The sequence below is a fragment of the Pan troglodytes genome, chromosome 22, assembly GCF_028858775.2.
Source record: "Pan troglodytes isolate AG18354 chromosome 22, NHGRI_mPanTro3-v2.0_pri, whole genome shotgun sequence".
In the NCBI taxonomy this organism is placed as follows: Eukaryota; Metazoa; Chordata; class Mammalia; order Primates; family Hominidae; genus Pan; species Pan troglodytes.
Window position 1 is genome coordinate 5,886,305 of NC_072420.2, and position 19,332 is coordinate 5,905,636.

General features: G+C 39.8%; 1 pseudogene; it reads left to right on the plus strand.

Annotated features, from left to right (window-relative positions):
* Window positions 1–19,332, plus strand: part of LOC129138339 (putative ankyrin repeat domain-containing protein 20A2) — a 58,950-nt pseudogene that overhangs the window by 8,509 nt on the left and 31,109 nt on the right.

The following is a 19,332-nucleotide window of genomic DNA, read 5'->3' on the forward strand; positions in this document are numbered from 1 at the left end:
CTGGGCAACATAGGGAAACAATGTCTTGATTTTTTAAAAAAATCAAATGCCAAGAAAACACCCAAATTGATTACACCATTTTACGTTCCCACCAGTCATGTATGTGAGTTCCAATTATTCCAATTGTCACCAACTTTTTTTTTTTTTGAGACAAAATCTTGCTCTGTTGCCCAGGCTGGAGTGCAGTGACATGAACATGGCCAGTGCAGCTGTGACCTTCCAGGCACAAGTGATCCTCTCACCTCAGCCTCCTAAGTAGCTGGGACTTACAGGTGCATGCTATCATGTGCAGCTGATTTTTACAGTTTTTGGTAGAAATGGGGTGTTGTCATGTAGCCCAGGTTTGTGTCAAACTCCTGAGCTCAAGTGATCTGCCTGCTTCAGCTTCCAGAAGTGCTGAGATTACAGGTGTGTGCCACCATGCCCGACTGGTGTAACCACTTTGGAAAGCAGCCACTGAGCCCGGCCTTCACCAGTATACCAATATTTGTTAATATCGTTTTATTTTTTACAATTTTTCCATTTTTAAAAACTTATTCTTTTACCTGTATTATTGATTATAATGAACAACGAATAATTTTGTAGTAGAGTTGAGTCCCCCCAAAAAGGATTTATTGTTTAACTGAAGTAGTTTTTTTTTTAAACCTGGATATATATTTTTTCATTTTCACTTTATTTTTAGTGTTTATTTTTAAAAATTATTCATATGTATTTTTATTTTAATAGGTGTTTGAGAAACAGGTGGTGTTTGGTTCCATGAATAAGTTCTTCAGTGTTGATTTCTGAAATGTAGTACCCCTCATTACTCATTAAATTATATATTAAGTCATTATAAAATCATTAATAAACCAAGGACTTTAGTAAAATGGGAATTTTATTTTAACTTGCAACCTGGGACATAAATGTCAAAAAAATTAGAGAAATTACCACATTAAGGTTTTAAAATCTTGAACTGAAAAATGAAAACCTTGGTGCACCTAAGAACCACCAGCCCACTGGTCAAAGTGAACAAAACTAAATGAAAAAATAAAACCAAGAAAACCAAACTCAGGATTATTAGGTATTCTGTAATGCTATTTTATCTTTGGACTCACAGAAAATAGTTATTATTATTATTACTAGTATTATTATTATTATTTTGATATGGAGCCTCACTCTGTCACCCAGGCTGGAGTGCAGTGGCGCAATCTTGGCTCACTGCAACCTCTGCCTCCTGGGTTCAAGTGATTCTCCTGCCTCAGCCTTCAGAGTAGTTGGGATTACAGGCAGGTTCCACCATGCCTGGCTAACTTGTATTTTTGGTAGAGACAGGGTTTCACCATGTTGGCCAGGCTGGTCTGAAACTCCTGATCTCAAGCAATCTGCCTACCTCAGCCTCCCAAAGTGCTGGAATTACAGGCATGAGCCACTGTGCTCAGCTGAAAATAGTTAATTTTATGTATATTCCAAGTCAGAATACATCCTATTTTTGAATATTTGATGACTTTAGGATACTATATTAACTCTTAATTGAATTAATACAAGTTTAGGTGTAAAGATGATGTTTACGTTGACAAAAATTATTAATGTTTTACATATATGAAAGTAACAATATCATATATTTTTCATACTTGTAGAATACTTTGAAATCTATTATTAGCGAATATTTTATATTCATTTTGGGTTTTCACATTATTGTTAGATCCAGAGAAAAGTAATATTTTGTGAATACTCAAATCATAAACATTTTGCTGGATGCATTCATAGATACTTTATTTTAAAAGTACACTAATTGAAGTTTTACACCATTTTATGATTCATCAAACACAGCAACTGAATACTGGTGTATAGCAACATTACAGATGATGTTAGTCTAAGATAAAACTCATAACACATTTTAAAAAGGGTAAAAGGCAGGAAAGGAAAAAGGATACAAGGCTGTAGAAAGATTTTAAAAACAAACGTTGTATGTCTGAACCTTTGCCTGGAGTTTCATATTTTGTGAAAAGCAGTTTGTAAGTAGAGGACTTGTAAGTGCACCTAGTACACTGCAATGGCACAGACACGGCAGATAGTCAATAAAATGATCTTTAACTTCTGATCTAGGTTATTTTTGTTGTTGTTCATGTATTAACCTAGTGAAACTCAGCCAATAGATGGAGTGGCATTGACCTGTACAACTTCCAAAATCCCATCCAACCTTAGTGTCCTCTGAAGTTCTCCATAACTTATTGTCTGTTTCAACCAACATTTAGCATAAGCTACAGCTTATATTGTTAATAATTCTTCTATGTTTATGTGCTGATTTGCAAATAAATGGGCCTATATAGTCTTTATCTAGTGTTGGATTGGGATCAAAAGTTTCATGAAATCATTGTTTTTAGTATACATACAGATGGATAATTGTATAAATAAGTACAGATGTGTATAAATGTGTGCGTATACATACATATATTTTCTAGCTCATCTAACAAAAGGGCCTAGAAACAACATCATCCCAGTAACAATGAGAACACCATTCTCCAATTAAAGGAACCAAGGCTCCTTGGGGACATATTTGATATCAGGATTGGGCAGGGAAAATACAAGATTAGTTTGAAATATTTTGTCATGTTAGAAAGTAAGGAAATGCTCACAAAATGGGGAAAATGTGAAAGGGAAACAGATCCACTTTGAATAAACTTCCGTAGCCAAATTTGAGAAAATTTGGGCAATAAAATAAATAACAATAGTAATATATTACAATCTACAGAAGAAAACTTTCAATTAATCCAGGCCGGGTGCGGTTGCTCATGCCTGTATTCCCAGCACTTTGGGAGGCAGAGGTGGGCAGATCACTTGAGGTCAGGAGTTTGAGACCAGCCTGACCAATGTGGTGAATCCCTGCCTCTACTAAAAATACAAAAATTAGCCGGGCATGGTGGCACATGCCTGTAGTCCCAGCTACTCCGGAGGCTGAGGCAGGAGAATGGCTTGAATCCCGGAAGGTGGAAGTGCAGTGAGTGGAAATTGCACCATTGCACACCAGCCTGGATGACAAAACAAGACTCCATCTCAAAAAAAAAAAATCCATATTGACATAAATAATAAACCAAAGATTGAGAATGGGTAATATTTTATTACAGTAAGATTTCATTAAGTGTAGGAGACATAAAATATAAGAATCATCACTTTGCAAATATCATAGTAATAATTGTTGCAAGAAAGAACCTTGGAGGGATGCTAAGATTAGAGGTGAATATATGTTGGGAAAGAACATATTTGCATAATATGAAAGTATCTTCCCACAAGATAATTATAGAATAGTAACTTCAAAGTGGAGATGTCAACTTAGCCAAGTGATCAAAGTTAACATTACTAATAATAAGATAAATGAACTTCATGTAACTTCTTATATGATGCACTGAGTAGGACAAAACGTCAATTCTATGGTATTCTTAGACAAAATGTGTAACTTTAGTCCTAATCGTGAGAAAGCATCAGACTAACTGAAATTGAGGAGGGACATTCTACAAAATAACTGCCAGTATTCATCAAAAGCATTTTAGAAAGACTGAGGAATTCTCCAGAGACATGGAGACATGTTATCTAAGTGCAATGGAGAGCATGCATTGTATCATGAACCAGAGATGGACAACAGTAGGATATATACAATAACACCCCAACATTTGAACATTAAACAAAATACTTCAGAAAAACCCATTGGCCAAGAAAAGTTTCACACACAGAAAAAATAGTTTAAACTGAAAGAAAAATTTTTAAAAACTTAATAAAATGTGGGATGCAGATAAATCATTTCTTAAAGGTACATTTATAGATGTAATATATTGAAAATAAAAGGCTTCAATCAATGACCTTTAGGTTCTTTTTTAAGAGGCTAAAAAATGAGCAAAGTATATCCAAATTAAGAAGAAGGAAGATGATAAAGATAAAAATGTAAACCAACAACATAGCAAATAACAAAAGGTGGAGCTAATTAATATACCCACAAATTGGTTCTTTGAAAAAAATTTTTTTAATAAACAATGGCTAGCAAGATTTATCTTGAAAAAAATTAGAGAAGCTACATAATGTAGATAATGGGAATTAAATAGAAGATGTAACTAGAGAACCTACAGGCATCAATATAATTATGAAAACTTTAGGCCAATACATTTGACAATTAAAATAACATGGGAAATTATTTGTAAAACTAATTCTTAAAACTGATGCAAAATGAAATAGAAAAAGTAATAGCTTCTCTATGTATTGAAGAATTTTTTTTAATTTAAAAAGATTTCTATAATTACAGGCTACATGCTTTCTTAGGTGAATTCTATCAAACATTTAAGAAAGTACAGAGAGTCCTCAACTTACGGTGGTTTGACTTGTGCTCTTCTGACTTGATAATGGTGCTTTTATCTGTGTACATTAATGATGAGCATCAATATGACCAGTTTTTCACTATCAGTATAGTTTTCAATAAATTTCATGAGATACTCAATATTTTAAAATGGGCTTTGTGGTAGATGATTTTGCCCAATTGTAGGATAATGTAAGTGTTCTGAGCAAGTTTAAGGTAGGCGAGGCTAAGTCATGATATTCAGTAGGTTAAATATATTAAATGCGTTTTAGACTTACAATATTTTCAATTTAGGATGAGTTCATTAAGACATAAGACAATTGTAAGTTGAGGAGTATCTATAATATCAATCTTGAACGGACTCTTTTTAAGAAATAGAATTTAAGGGCCGGGCACAGTGGCTCACACCTGTAATCCCAGCACTTTGGGAGGCCAAGACGGGCAGATCACCTGGGGTCAGGAGTTTGAGACCAACCTGACCAGCATGGAGAAACCCCCGTCTCTACTAAAAGTACATAATTAGCAGGGCTTGGTGGCGCTTACCTGTAATCCCAGCTCCTCGGGAGACAGAGGCAGGAGAATAGCTTGAATCTGGGAGTCAGAGATTGTGGAGAGCCGAAATTGTGCCATTGCACTCCAGCCTGGGCAACAAGAGTGAATCTCCGTCTCAAAAAAAAAAAAAAAAAAAAAAATTTAAAGGGACATTTCCTATCTTATTTTATGAACCCAGTATTGCCGATTCCAAATCGAGACAAAGGCATTATACAACTTTGATGTTTATCCCTCATAAACATAGACTCAAAAGTCCTTAAAACATGATAACCAATTGAATGTAGCAGTACATAGAATGGATAATAAACTGTGAAAAAATTAAATTTCTAGCAAGATTGCAAAGTTAATTTATTATTTGAAAGGTCAGTTTAATCAATTTTATTCACCTGGATGGTTACATCTGGCAAAACTCAGCAAACTGTGCACTTTAAAATAGTATTTATTTTATGTAAATTATGTTTCAATACAACTGATTTTTTAAGAAAAAACGTTTCCCAGAGTGATCAAAGTGGAGGGCAGGGAACAGTAAACATCAGTGCTTATGTTATAGTTACTAGAAGCCTCCCAATTCCAACGACATGCTTTCAAGCAGGTCTGATCCTTCCCCTGGAGGATACCTCTGACCCAGGTGTGCTACAAATGCATTGCCCCTAGTTGCTTCTGTCACCTTAGTGATGGAAGTGACAAGAGGGTACTGGAGAAAGAAAAGGTGTACAAGGTTCCAAATGTACATTCTATTTCCAAAGGACATTTGTGAAGCCAGTGGAAAGCGAACAAACAAGCTGCTAAATAAGTCACAAGTGTGTTCTTGTACAGTTTTACGATTAACTAAATAGGACATTCAACAGATAAAATTTGTTTTACATAGTCACTCCTCTAATAGGATGAACACGTGGATTGTGAGATAGGGCTGATATAACCTGTTTTCTCTCTGCCTCTTTTTTTTCCCCAAGTTTTGTGTGCAATACATTGGGAAAAATATAATTGGGCTACATAGCTACAAAAATGGCTTCCTGGCAGTTCCATGCTTGTTTCCATGTGGTGCCTATGTTTGGCACTGTGTTCTCATTTGCACTTTCCTACTTGATTAGTTAATGTATGAAGGACAAGCCTGATCTCTACTGTGAATTTTTACCAAGGTATTCTAGTAGAAAAATGAGTATGTAATGGTGCTGTGGAATGCTAAAGTGTGTAAAACTTTAAGAATCTAAAAATATGCTCATTTCCAAGTTTTGTCCCAGAGCAACTGTGCACTCTGATTATATCGCTACTGCTATTTAAAGTTATCATTTGTATGTCTAAAAAATAGATTCATACTTATTGTCCCATTTTGATCTCAAAAACTCCTGAATACGAGAGTCGTGATCAAGGGATGCTTCATGAAATGTTCCAAAGTTAAAGTGTGCAATGAAACCAGATTTATCATAGCCTTATTTAAAATAATTATTTCTCAAATTGTTATTGTTTAATTATAAACTGTATCCTTTCAGGATACTTGGAAGATCCATAGCAGTGTTTTTATTTTCACAGAACAAGCATAAATTATTTATGAAATAATAACTCAGATACAGAGATTACTTCCTATTGGCCTTATATATGAATATAAATAAATACATATTATGAACATGAGCATACTTATTTTATAATTATGTAAATGTGTGTGTAATGTTATATATAAGTTCAATAAACTCATGCTTATACATGGTTTCAATTCATGCTTCTAAAAACCACTCAATGTAGTCATTATCATATGTTAATAAACAATTTCTGAAAATGTGCTTCTAGTAGTTGCACAATATCCCATCATAAAGATTGTCATGCTGTTTTTAAGTCATACTTTTCGTTATATAAGTTTTATCTGATATTTTTCTGCTACATATATACTATTATAAATCTATTAGTAGCTGATTTTTTGTCAACACATATGATTGTTTCCTCACAATAGTACAAGAGTTGGTTGTAACTTTATTTCCTTCCAACATTTATTTTAGGTTCAGCGGGTACATGTGCAGGTTTATTATATGGGTAAAATGTGTGTCAATGGGATTTGGTGTACAGATTACATAGTCATCCAGGTAGTGAACGTAGTATCTAATAGGGAGTTTTTTGATCCTCACTCTCCCCCCCACCCTCCACCCACAGTAGACCTTGTGTCTATTGTTCCCTTCTCTGTGTCCGTGTGGACTCAATGTTTAGCCCCCACTTATAAGTGAGAACATGCAGTGTTTGTTTGGTTTTCTGTTCCTGCATTAATTCACTTAGAATAATGGTATCCAGCTCCATTCATGTTGCTGCAAAATACATTATTTCATCCTATTTTATAGGTGTGTAGTATTCCATGGTGTATGTACGCTGCATTTTTTTAATCCAGTCTTCTCTTAACAGGCATCTAAGTTGATTCCGTGTCTTTGCTATTGTGAATAGTGTTATAATGAAAATATGCGTGCAAATGTCTATGACAGAATGATTTATATTCCTTTGGGTGTATACCCAATAATGGGATTGCTGGGTTGAATGGTAGTTCTGTTTTAAGTTATTTCAGAAATCTCCAAACTGCTTTCCACAATGGCTGAACAGATTTACATTCTTGATGAAACTGGAGACTTCCCTGACTCCCCTTGGCAGGATGTGCAATAGGGGTGTGGCTTGTCTGGCCACCGTGTGTGCTGTCAAACCCCTTACTGGGCAGGGGAGCATGCAGACAGCCAGGTGCAAAAGGCAGGGCAAGTGGCCATGGTACTGTCTAGGGGTGGGTTCCTGCGACTCCCACAGCCCAAGTGGGCATGTGTTACAGTGCACTCTTTTAGCTTTGCCATCCACAGACGGCTTAAGTGTTAACCTGTTCAGTGCCCTCTTGGTACCCAGTTCCTTGTCCAGCATCCAGAAAGAATTAAGTTGCACACAGACTTGAGGATGGTGAATGTTGGGGTTTTATTGAGTGGTGGAGGTGGCACTCAATGGGATGGATGGGGAGCTGGAAAGGGGATGGAATGGGAAGATGATCTTCCCCGGGAGCTTTGCCATCCAGAGGCTGATCTCTCCAACCACTGCCAGCCATACCCCTCTTGGCATTCAGATGCTCCTTCTCTTCTTTCTGCCACATCATTCTGCAATTCTGCTCTTCTGTTCATCTCCTCATCTGCTTGTCTGCTTCTGGAGCCTGGGGTCTGGGGCATATATGGGTACAGGACAGGGGGTGCATGGTGAGCTGAAAGACAACTTTTGGGTGCAAAAGCAGGAATGCCTGTTCCCATTTAGGGCCATGGGTTTCCAGGCTTGTGGGCAGGGCTTTGCCAGGGAACCACTCTCTTCTACCCAGTATTTCCCTGTCTCCTTTCTATATCACCACCAGCAGTGTATAAGCATTCCCTTTTTTCCACAAACTCGGCACCGTCTGTTATGTTTTGATTTTTTAATAATAGCCATTCTGACCGGTGTGATATGGTATCTCATGGTTCTGATTTTCTGATGATTAGTGATGTTGAGTATTTTTTCATATGGTTGTTTGCCATACATACGTTGTCTTTTGAAAAAAGAATCCACAGACGGCTTAAGTGTTAACCCGTTCAGTGCCCTCTTGGTACCCAAGTCCTTGTCCAGCATCCAGAAAGAAGTTGCACATGGACTTGAGGATGGTGAATGTGGGGTTTCATGTTCTTTGCCTATTTGTAGTGGGTTTGATTTTTGCTTATTGATTCTTTATACATGCTAAGTATTAGATCTTTTTCAGATATGTAATTTGAAAATATTTTCTTCTGTTCTGTAGGGTGTTCTCTGTTGATAGTTTCTTTTGCTGTGCTGAAGCTCTTTAGTTTCATGAGGTCCCACTCGTCAATTCTTCTTGTTGCAATTGCTTTTGGAATCTTCATCATGAAATATTTGCCTGCTTCTATGTCCAGAATGATATTTCCTAAGTTTTCTTCTAGGTTTTATATAGTTTTGGGTCTTACATAAGTCCTTCATCCATCTTGAGTTGATTTTTGTATATGGTGAAAGGAAGGGAGTGTACATGCCCCTGTGATATTGTTCCTAATATCCAGGTTGGGAGAGGATATTATACTCAATATTGCAGGAAGTGTCGACCACCCTGAATATTGCTTTTAATATCCGGGGAGAGAGGATGATATTACTCCCAATATCATCCTCTCCCCCCACACCCTGCATAGTACAAGCAATATCAAAGGGGGTCTGTGCAACACGTGCAATATTGGGAGTAATATCCTCCCCCAACATGGATATTAGAAACAGTATCACAAGGGGTTGTACACCACATGTGATATTGTGGAGTACTATCATTTTCTTTCCCCATGGATATGTAGAACAATATCACAAAGGTGGTGTACAACCCCTGCTATATTGAGAGTAATACTGTACTTTCCCCACCTAGATATTAGGAACAATATCACGGGGGTTATACACCACTGCAACATTGGGAGTAATATCATCCTTTCCCTCCCTGGATATTAGGAACAATACCTCATGGGTGTGTACACCCTGTTCCATATTGGGATTAATATTTTCTCCCTTGCTGGACATAAGGAACAATATAACGGGGGGTATACACTCCTTATGATATTGCCAGTAATATTATAGACTCCCCCCAGGGATATTAGAAAGAGTATCAGAGAGGGGTGTACATCCCCTGCGATATTGGGAATAATATTCTTTCTTTCCCTGGATATTAGGAATAATATCACAAAGGGGTTGTATACCCCCCGTGACATTTTAATTAATATCATCTTCCCCACTGAATATTAGGAACAAATTCCCAGGGGGTTGTACACCACCTGCAATATGGACAGCTATATCATTGTCTCTGCCCCGAATATAAGGAACAATATCACAAGGGGGTTGTACAACCCCTGTGATATTGGGAGTAACTTTATACCCTTTCCACATGGATATTAGGAACAATATCACAGGGTGGGTGTACACCCACTGTGATATTGGGAGTAATATCATCCTCTACCCCCTGGGTGTTATGAACAATATCATGGGGAGGGGGTGTATGCCTTCTGTGATATTGGGAGTAATACCATCCTGTCCCCTCTGGATATTAGGAATGATATCACAGCGGGGCTGTACCTTTTCTGCCCTATTGGGAGTGGTATCACCCTCGCCCCCTATGGATATTAGGAACAATATCACAAAGGGGGTGTACACATCCTGCGATATTGAGAGTAATATTGTCCACTCTTACCCTGGATATTAGGAACAATATCACAGGCGGAGTGTACACCCCCTGCTATTTTACCTGTAATATTATTCTCTCCCAACCTGGATATTAGGAATAATATAACAGGAGGGGTGTACACCGCCTGTGATATTGGGAGTAATATCATTCTCTCCCCCCATGGATATTGAGAACAATATCACAGGGGCAGTTTACACCTCCTGCGACATTTAGAGTAATATCATCCTTTTCCCCCATGGATATTAGGAACGATATCGCATGGGAAGTGTACACCCCCGCCATATTGGGAGTAATATTTTCTCCCTTGCTGGACATTAGGAACAATATCACGGGAATGCACACACCCTGCGATATTGCCAGTAATATCGTAGTCTCCTCCCAGGATATTAGGAACAATATCACAAGGGGGGTGTACATGCCCTGTGATATTGGAAGTAATATCATCGACTCCCCCCACAGATATTAGTAACAATATCAGAAGGGGTGTACACCCCTTGCGATATTTATAGTACTATCATCCTATACCCCCTGGATATTAGGAACAATACCACGGGGGGGTGTATACCCACTGTGATATTGGGAGTAATTTCATCCTCTACCCCTTGGATGTTAGGAGCAGTATCACAAGGGGGGTGTACACCCTCTGTGATATTAAAAATAATACCATTCTCTCCTTCTCTGGATACTACGAATAATATCACAGTGCTGGTGTGCACCCTTTACACTATTTGGAGCAATATCACCCTCTCCCCAACTTGATATTAGAGACAATATCATGGGGGGTGGCGTGTAACACCCTGCACTGTTGGGAGTACTATCATCTAGTCTTCCCCTGGATATAAGAAGCAGTATCACAGAAGGGGTATACACATCCTGAGATTTTGGGAGTAATATCATCCTCTCCAAATCTGGATATTAAGAACAGTATAATGGGGTGTGGGGAGTAATATGGTGGGAGTAATACAATCCTCCTCCCCACTTGATATTAGGAACAATATCGCAAAACGTGTGTACACCCACTGTGACATTTGGAGTAATATCAACATTTCCCCACCTGGTATCACGGGGAGAGTGTACACTCCTTACGATATTGGAAGTATCATTGTCTCTCACTCTCGATATTAGGAAAAATAGCACAGGGTGTGTATACACTTCCTGTGATTTTGGGAAGAACATCATACCCTTCTGTCTTTGATATTAGGAACAATATCACAGAGGGGGTGTACAACTTCTGTGATATTATAATATTCTTTCTTCCCATGGATATTAGGAATGATATCCCGGGGGGCTTGTTGTACACCCCCTGTGATACGGACAGTAATATCATTGTCCTTCCCCCTACATATTAGAAACAATATCACAAGGGTGATATACACCCCTGGATATTAGAAACTATCACAGGGGGGCAGTACAACCTCTTTGATACTGTGAGTAATACCATTGTCTCCCCTCCTGGGTATTAATAACAATATCATAGGGTGGGTGTACACCCCCTGCAATATTGGGAATAATATCATCCTCCCTTCCCCGGGATATTAGGAACGGTATCACAGGTGGGGTTTACACCCCCTGCAATTTTGTCAGTAATATTACTTCTGGATGTTATTGAATATATCACAGTGGGGGTGTACACCCCCTGTGATATGGGGAGTAATAGCATCCACTTTCCCACTGGATACTACAAACAATATCGCAGATTGTGTACAACCTCCTGTGATATTGTTCACAATATTTAGGGAAGGAGAGGATGATATTACTCCACATATCGCAGGGAGTGTTACATCCCCTGTAATATTGTTCATAATATTTAGAAGACGACAGGATGATATTACTCCCAATATAGTAGGAAGTATACACTCCCCTGTGATACTGTTCATAATTTTTAGGGGATTAGAGGATGATATTACTTCCAATATCACAGGGAGTGTACAGTGGTGATATTGTTTATAATTTTCAGTGGATTAGAAGATATTATTCCGAATATCACAGGGGTTGTACATCCCCAAGTGATATTGTTAATATCCAGTGGGAAAGAGGATGATATTACTCCCCATATCATGGGGGATGTAAACCCGTTTGTGGTATTGTCACTTACATGCGGGGGGGAGAGGATGATATTACTCTGCATATCATAGAGGGTGCACACGGCTGTAATGTTGTCCATAATAACATCCAGAGGGGAAGAGAATATTATTCCCATGTTTCAGAAGGTGTACACACCCCTGTGATAGTCTCTGTAACATTTAGGGAAGAAGGGGATGATACTACTCCAGATATTGCAGGGGGTGTACACCCCCCTGTGATACTGTTCGTAACGTTTAGGGGGAAGAGGATGATATTACTCCCCATATCGAAGGGATTGTACATATCCCTATATATTGTCCATAACATCCAGGGCAGGAGAGGATATTACTACTCCCCATATCACAGGGGGTGGACACCCCCCTCTAAATATGTCTGACATCCAGGCGGGGACAGGAGGATATTTTTCCCCATAACCCAGAGAAAGTAAACCTCCTGTGATATTGTCCATAACATCCAGTGGGGAGAGGATGATATCACTCCCCATATTGCAGGGGGTGCACACTCCACTCTGATATTGGCCGTAATGTCCGTGGGGGTGAAGTATGAAGTCACTACACATATCGCAGGGATTATTAGTATCAGATTGTTTGAAGGGCTCACAGTAAGGGTAGTAGTAGGGGGAGTTCTAACTCAAATAGGGGAAATGTGATGGCTACTAGAAAGAATTTTATGGAGAAGGGAATGTGGGCAGAGGATAGAGGGTCAAATCTGCATTCATAAGGGCTAGATTTTTCTATATATATTTATTTTATACATATATATATATATTTTTTTCTCCCTCTCTACATATATATATATTAAGTTGTGGGAGCCAAAATGTAATAATTATTAGTAACAGGGCTAATAGGGTGTTGATTACTAGGGTTAATGTTAGGTGAATTACTGTTTTTCGGATGCTATCAAAACTTTGGAAATCATGGTACTATTTATACTAAAAGAGTAAGATCCTCATCAATAAATAGAAACATACAAGAATAGTCATACTACATCTACAAAGTGTCGATATCAGGCAGCGGCTTCAAAGGCAAAGTGATGACTAGATGTAAAGTGGTATTTTAATTGGCGGAGAAGGCAGACTGAGGAATGTTGATCCAATAATGACGTGAATTCTGTGAAAGCCTGTAGCTATAAAAAAATGATTAGCCATAAATACCATCAGAAATAGCAAAGGGAGCTTTGAAGTATTCTGAGACTTGTAGGAGGGTGAAGTAAATATCTAATATAATTGTAACAAGTAGCGCTTGGATTGTATGTTTTTGATTATTTTTTGTTAGGCTGTGATGGGCTCAAGTAATTGAAACTCCTGATGCAAGTAATACAGATGGATTCAGGAGAGGTACTTCCAGGGGGTCAAGGGGAGAAATACCTGTTGGGGGTCAATGCCCTCCTAATTCTGGAGTAGGGGCTAGGCTAGAATGGTAGAATGCTCAAAAGAATCCAGCGAAGAGGAATATTTCTGAGATAATAAATAGGACTGTCCCATATTGGAGGCCTTTTTGAACAGTTGTTGTATGGTGATCCTGAAATGTACTTTCTCAGATACAGAACACCCTTGGTCAATTGAATACAGATCAATCACTTTAAGTAAGCTAAGTCCTTACTAAGTTGATGAGACTTAAACCCATGAAAACTTAACAGCTAAACTCCCTAGTCAACTGGTTTGAATCTACTTCTCCAGCCGCTGGGGGAAAATAGGTGAGAGAAGCAGGATTGAAGCTGCTTCTTTGAATTTACAATTCAACATGAAAATCACCTTGGGACTGGTAAAAACAGGCGTTGACCTCTGTTTTTAGATGTACAGTCTAATGCCCTACTCAGTCATTTTACCCTTTTTTCTCACTTCATTTATGTTGGCTGACAGTTGACTATTCTCAACCAACCATAAAGATATCGGGACATTATATTTATTATTTGGCACATGAGCAGGGATAGTCAGTACAGCTTTAAGCCTTATTCGAGCTGAACTCTACTAGATGATCAAATTTATGTCATTGTTATAGCCTATGCATTTGTCATAATTTTCTTTATAGTAATACTATAATTGGAGGTCTTGGCAACTGATTAGTCCCCCGATAATTGGCGCCCCCGATATAGCATTTCTCTGCATAAATAATATGAGCTTCTGACTCCTCCTACCCTCCTTCCTTTTATTACTTGCATCCACTATAGTAGAAGCCGGCACTGGAACCGGCTGAACAGTCTCTCCTCCCTTAGCAGGAAACCTAACACATGCAGGCGCCTCTGTAGATTTCACTATCTTTTCACTCCACTTGACAGGTGTTTCTTCTACTTCAGGGGCTATTAACTTTATTACCACAATTGTTAATATAAAACCCCCAGCCATGTCCCAATATCACACACCCCTCTTCATCTGATTAGTCCTAATTACAGCAGTTCTTCTACTCCTTTGTCTCCGAGTCCTAGCCGCCGGCATCACTATATTGTTAACTGACTGCAATCTTAATACTACTTTTTTCTACCTTCCTGGCGGAGGTGATCCTATCTTATTTCAGCATTTATTCAGATTATTTGGTCACCCTGAAGTCTACATCCTCATCCCACTGGGCTTTGGGATAATTTCCCACGTCGTAACATACTATTCTGGAAAAAAAAGAACCATTCAGGTATATGGGCCTAGTGTGAGCTATAGGATCAGTTGGGTCCTTACGGTTTATTGTATGGGCCCACCATATATTTACGGTAGGGTTAGATGTGGATACATGAGCCTGCTTCACCTCTGCTGTTATAATTATTGCTATTCCTACTAGCGTCAAAGTTTTTAGCTGACTAGCTAGCTACACTTCACGGCGGTAATATCAAATGATCCCCCGCAATGCTGTGAGCCCGGGGATTTATTTTCCTTTTTACAGTAGGAGGCCTAACCGGCATTGTATTGGCTGAGGCTTATATTATGGTTCATTCATATATTTAGAAACCTGAAAGTTTCTAAATAAGTTGTAAAAATGTTGTAAAAAAAACCCCAGCTGAAATAACTACGAAGGTGCCTTTAATATTCTGAAGACAAAATAGCTAAGATCCAAACTGGGAGTAGATACCCCGCTATGCTTAACTCTAAACTCGAATAGTTAGATCAACAAAACTGTTCGCCAGAACACTACAAGCAACAGCTTAAAACTCAAAGGACTTGGCGGTGCTTTATATCCCTCTAAAGGAGCCTGTTCTATAATCGATAAACCCCAATTTACCTCACCACCTCTTGCCCAGCCTAAATACCTCCATCTTCAGCAAACCCTGGAAAGGCCGCAGAGTAAGCACAAGTATCTACATAAAAACTTTAGGTCAAGGTGTAGCCCATGAGGTGGCAAGAAATGGGAATGTTTTCTACATCCAGAAAAATGCCGCGACAACCGTTATGAAATCTAAGGGCTCAAGGAGGATTTAGCAATAAATTGACAGCAGAGTGTTTAATTGAAAAAGGCCATGAAGCATGCACACACCGCCCGTCACCCTCCTCAAATATATTCTAGAAACTCATTGTACACCCCCCTGTGATATTGTCCATAATATCCAGGGAGGGAGAGAATGATTTGATTTTTTTTTTTTTTGAGACAGAGCCTTGCTCTGTCGCCCGGGTTGGAGTGCAGTGGCCTGATCTTGGCACACTGCAAGCACCGCCTCCCAGGTTCACACCATTCTCCTGCCTCAGACTCCCTAGTAGCTGGGACTACAGGCGCCCGCCACCGCGCCCGGCTAATTTTTTGTATTTTTAGTAGAGACAGGGTTTCACCATGTTAGCCAGGATGGTCTCGATCTCCTGACCTCGTGATCCGCCCGCCTCGGCTTCCCAAAGTGCTGGGATTACAGGTGTGAGCCACCGCTCCTGGCCAGAGAGAATGATTTTACTCCCCATATCGCAGGGGATTTACATTCCCCTGCATTATTTTTCGTAATATCCAGGGGAAAGATGAAGATGTTACTCCCCATATAGCATGGGAGAACAATTCCCTGCGATATTGTTCATAATATCTCTGGGGGGAAAGAATTATATTTCTCCTTTAATCGCAGGAAGTGTACACCCCCTTGTGATATTGTTTATAATATCTAGTGGGGGAGAGGATGATGCTACTCCCCATATTGCAGGGGGTGTACAACCCCCTAGAATATTGTTCATAATATCCACGCGGGGAGGAGATGATGTTACTACCCATATTGCCAGGTTGTACTTCCCCCTGCCATATTGTTTGTAATATCCAGGCTGGGAAAGGATGATATTACTCCCTGTATCACAGGGGATGTACACACCCCTGTGATATTATTAGTAATATCCATGGGGGAGATAATACTACTTCCAATACCATAAACACCCTGTGTGTACACCCTCTGTGATATTGTTTGTAATATCCAGGGTGGGAGAGGAGTATATTACTCCCTATAAGGCAGAGTGTGTATACACCCCTCTGTGATATTGTTCATAATATCCACTGGGGGATATGATATTACTCCCAATATCGTAAACACCTCACATGTACACCACCTGTGATATTATTTGTAATATCCAGTGGGGGAGAGGATGATATTACTTTCCACATCGCAGGGGGTTTACACCTCTCTGTGATACAGTTTGTAATATCTAGAGGGGGAGAGGGTTATATTACTCCTCATATCTCAGGACATGTACACCCCCCTGTGATATTGTTTGTAATATTGTTCCCAATATCCTTTTCCCCCATGGATATAGGAACAGTATCGCATAGGACGTGTACACCCCCTGCCATATTGGAAGTAGTAGTGTTTTCTCCCTTGCTGGACATTAGGAACAATACCATGGGGGGGTGCACACCCCCTGCGATATTGACAGTAATGTAATCCACTATCCCCTAAATATAGGAACAATATCACAATGGGGATGTACACACTTGGCGATATTGAAAGTGATATGATCCTCTCCCCACCTGGATATTAGGAACAATATCACAGAAAGGGTGTACACCCCCTGCGATATTGACAGTAATATCCTCTCCCACCCCCGGATATTAGGAGCAATATCACAGAAGGGTTGTACACTCCCTGCGATATTGACAGTAATATCCTCTTCCCCCGGATATTAGGAACAATATCACAGAAGAGGTGTACACCCACTGTGATATTGACAGTAATTTCCTCTTCCCCCCCGGATATTAGGAACGATATCACGGGGGGTGTACACCCCCTGCGATATTGACAGTAATATCATCCTCTCCCCCCCAGATATTAGTAACAATATCACTGAAGGGGTCTACACCCTCTGTGATAGTGACAGTAATACCACCCCCAGATATTAGGAACAATACAACGGGAGGATGTACACCCCCTGTGACATTGACAGTAATATCAACCTCTCCCCCCACCCCAGATATTAGGAAGAATACCACGGGGGGTGCACACCCCCTGTGATATTGGGAGTAATATCACCCACTATCCCCTAAATATTAGGAACAATATCACAAGGCGGGGAGTACACCCTCTGCGATATTGGGAGTAATGTCATCCTTTCCCTGCCCCTGCATACTAGGAATAATATCACAGGGGATGTACACCCCCATAAGCTATTGGGAGTAACATCACTCTTTCTTCCCATGGATATTAGGAACAATATCACAGAAGTGGTGTACACACGCTGCCTGTATAGAATAAAGCAGGCGGAGGAAGATGGGATAACCTTGCTAGCTGAAGCTTCTGGCTCTCTTTTTTTCTTCTTCCCGTGCAGGACACTTGCTTCCCTTCTTCCTGCCCTCGGACATGAGACTCCAGGTTCTTATGCCTTTGGACTCTGGGACTTGCACCAGTGGCTTCCCCGAGGCTCTCAGGCCCTCGGCCTCAGACTGAAGACTGCACTGCGGGATTTCCTGGTTTTGAGGCTTTTGGACTTGGACTGAGCCACTACTAGCTTCTCTCTTTCCCTACTTGGCAGACAGCCTATTGTGGGACTGCCTTCTAACCGTGTGAACCAATTCTGTCTCGTAAACTCCCTTATACATATACGTGTATCTTGTTGGATCTGTCCCTCTGGAGAACCCTGACTCATACATTTTGTTTATTTTTTCTCCACTGCCCTTTCCTCTGCTTCTAGGCTTACCTAGACCACCACCATTCTTTCCCCCTTTCTAAAGTAAAAGTTGTTTTTTTCTCACTAAATCCATGGTATTCTGCCCGTTTTCCATGGCTTCCCTCAGCCCTGCTCTGTTTATTCTTGCTATCTTAAGAGGAAATCCCTGCCTCTTCCGTGGCTTTTCCCACTTGGTCTACATACTGGTTTCTGTTGTTCTCAGAGACACACTGAGACCTTTCACATCTCACTGTCACTTCTTGGAAGGGCTCTCTACCTCGTCTGCCTGCTGAGCAACCTCTTGGGGAGACGCAGGCCCTCTTGAGTCACTGAACTTGAGCTATTTGGTGTTGGTATGTTAATTTATCTTCTTAGACCACTTACCACTTCTTTAACTTCAAAAGAGAAGAATAAGTATTATTTTCCATGGTTGATATGAAGAGTAGAAATAACTTATACAAAATGCATTGCAGTTAAGTGATAATAAATGGCCGTGAATGCCCTTATTAATGTTATTCTATCAGTCTCGGCTCAGATACCATCTGCTCTGTAAGCTCTGCTCTGAATCATATCTGCTTCTTCTCTGGGTTCCTTGTGCTCTGTTCTTGACTACTTTAAAGCAGTAATTGTTCTGATTCTAATTAGTGATCCTTCCCAATAAAATTTTAATTTTGTAGATCTCTTCCCCCCACCCCTGCCCCAGCCTAACCAGTGTTTTCTTACTTTTTTGTGTACAGGCTACATCACTGGTCTTTTATTTGTGGCTAAATAAATGTTGTGTTAGAAGAGTAAAGAGTTCCCAGTTACATGGGATCTATAGTTCTACAAAATGAATGTATACATAATCCATGTAAATATTTCACTTATTTTAAAACAATTTTTTAATTTTTAAATTAAATTTAATTTGTGCATGTGTGTGAGACCAGAGTGAGACCAGAGATGGCGGCGGTGAGGGGCGGTGGTCTCACCATGTTGCCCAGGCTGGTCTTGAACTCCCCTTCAAGTGCCCCCCTCCTCACCTGGCCCCCCTCACCTTGCCTCCTCCGCCTCACTCCTATGGCAGCCCCTGCCATTCCCTACCCCCTCTGTTGACCGCAAGACTCAACAAGTGACTTGCTGAGCAAACCCAGCTGA